At 61.4% G+C, this 2,500-nt stretch overlaps 1 non-coding gene across 1 annotated transcript; it reads right to left on the bottom strand.

The window, feature by feature from the left end:
* Window positions 1-121: 121 nt before the first annotated feature.
* Window positions 122-275, bottom strand: LOC140475053 (5.8S ribosomal RNA). The gene has a single exon (XR_011959646.1). It is a non-coding gene; the product is annotated as a 5.8S ribosomal RNA (ribosomal RNA).
* Window positions 276-2,500: the final 2,225 nt, after the last annotated feature.

The following is a 2,500-nucleotide window of genomic DNA, read 5'->3' as shown; positions in this document are numbered from 1 at the left end:
GCCAAGCGCTCCGACGCCGGAGGGCTCCGGAGTCTGAACTTAGGGGGACAAAGAGGACGGGTCCTCTGCGACACCCCAGCCGCGCTCTCGCCAGCCAAGGCGAGTGCGATTGATTGCCAAACGACCCTCAGACAGGCGTGGCCCCGGGAAGAACCCGGGGCCGCAAAGTGCGTTCAAAGTGTCGATGATCAATGTGTCCTGCAATTCACATTAATTCTCGCAGCTAGCTGCGTTCGTCATCGACGCACGAGCCGAGTGATCCACCGTCAAGAGTTGTCTGAGTTTGTTTTAGGTCTCTCCCTCGCCAGAGGAAAGCGACCCGGACCGCACATACGCTCCCCACCTTGAGCTACAGCCACCTGCACGCCGGCGTGCGGGCGGAGCAGGGTGGCGTGAAGCGATGGGGAGCACCATCCTGGTGCGGCCCGCAGAAACATACGTCTATTGGGGGGAGGAGGACAGGGCGCCCAAGAGGCGATGCGTGCCCCAACGCACCGCAGCGACGGAGGCAGGATCACCGCCACCATGTCGCCCGCCTAGTATCACGAGGCGTGCAGCAGCTTTGCCCTAGGAAAAGCAGAGGCGGGAACGGGCACCGGCCATCGGTTCGGCAGCGTCACTGACGCGTGCACGTGGCGGCGTGTCGGCGAGCGGACTTCCTGCGAGGAGGCGGGGGCGGCACTCGCCCGAGCAGACGCCCGCCCGGCCCAGCCACCGCCGAGGTGGACTGGGAGTCGCGGCAACGGCTCGTCATACTCGTTCCCACACTCACAGCGCAGCTTGCCCGCAAGCCACCGACCACCGATCGACGCCAGGCGCCCCGACCGAGAGCGGGATCGCTCGTTCGCCCTGCTGGCAGTTCGCTGGGGATCACTACTGCACGGAGCTCGGAGACCGACGGGCGGCAACTCGAGAGTCTTTAAACCACCACCCCCATCCCGCAAGTGCAAAGAGGCTGTATACGCACAGACGGGTGAGGGGAATAGGTACCCCGTCGGGTTTGAAGGGAGCGTGACTAGATAGCAACGATGTAAACCCAGCCGATTTGGGAGCGAAAGACCGGCGCCTGCATCACCGGCTTCGTTTCCCGTGGCTGGAGAGTACACCGAAACCCTCCGTCTGTCGCGAGCTCCCGACGACGCGGTGCCGCCAAGCAGCAGGGCCGGACCTGGTGTGGCTCCCCTCGTCGATCACAGACCGGTCGGCACTACTGACGAGACGGTGGAACGGGCTTCGCCCCTTGTGACGAAGGGTGATGCGAACCCGCCCGCCCGCGTGCGTTCGGGGTGGACTCGGCAAACGGAGATTTGAAATCGGAAAGTGTCCTCCTGCCCCGCGCAGGTAGGCGCCCAACAGTTGTGGGGGGTTTGGCGGTGACCACGGCTGCAGGGCCTGCTACCCCGACGAGCTCTCCTGCTGGCCCCGAAACCACCCTCGCGAGACAAGTTGAAACGGAAACGGGCGTACCCCCAAGCCGACGATCCTTTCTTATTTGTTACTTTTTTTTTCACTTGCTCGAGTTGTGGCGATTTGGCGGTGACCACGGCTGCAGGGCCTGCTACCCCGACGAGCTCTCCTGCTGGCCCCGAAACCACCCTCGCGAGACAAGTTGAAACGGAAACGGGCGTACCCCCAAGCCGACAGAGATCCTTTCTTATTTGTTACTTTTTTTTTTCACTTGCTCGAGTTGTGGGGGTTTGGCGGTGACCACGGCTGCAGGGCCTGCTACCCCGACGAGCTCTCCTGCTGGCCCCGAAACCACCCTCGCGAGACAAGTTGAAACGGAAACGGGCGTACCCCCAAGCCGACGATCCTTTCTTATTTGTTACTTTTTTTTTTCACTTGCTCGAGTTGTGGGGGTTTGGCGGTGACCACGGCTGCAGGGCCTGCTACCCCGACGAGCTCTCCTGCTGGCCCCGAAACCACCCTCGCGAGACAAGTTGAAACGGAAACGGGCGTACCCCCAAGCCGACGATCCTTTCTTATTTGTTACTTTTTTTTTCACTTGCTCGAGTTGTGGGGGTTTGGCGGTGACCACGGCTGCAGGGCCTGCTACCCCGACGAGCTCTCCTGCTGGCCCCGAAACCACCCTCGCGAGACAAGTTGAAACGGAAACGGGCGTACCCCCAAGCCGACGATCCTTTCTTATTTGTTACTTTTTTTTTCACTTGCTCGAGTTGTGGGGGTTTGGCGGTGACCACGGCTGCAGGGCCTGCTACCCCGACGAGCTCTCCTGCTGGCCCCGAAACCACCCTCGCGAGACAAGTTGAAACGGAAACGGGCGTACCCCCAAGCCGACAGAGATGCTTTCGCTCCTGTTACTTTTTTTTTCACTTGCTCGAGTTGTGGGGGTTTGGCGGTGACCACGGCTGCAGGGCCTGCTACCCCGACGAGCTCTCCTGCTGGCCCCGAAACCACCCTCGCGAGACAAGTTGAAACGGAAACGGGCGTACCCCCAAGCCGACAGAGATCCTTTCGTACTTGAACCAACACAAAGTTT

The sequence above is a fragment of the Chiloscyllium punctatum genome, unplaced genomic scaffold (assembly GCF_047496795.1).
Source record: "Chiloscyllium punctatum isolate Juve2018m unplaced genomic scaffold, sChiPun1.3 scaffold_1349, whole genome shotgun sequence".
Classification (NCBI taxonomy): Eukaryota; Metazoa; Chordata; class Chondrichthyes; order Orectolobiformes; family Hemiscylliidae; genus Chiloscyllium; species Chiloscyllium punctatum.
This window is presented reverse-complemented; position numbering and strand designations above follow the sequence as displayed.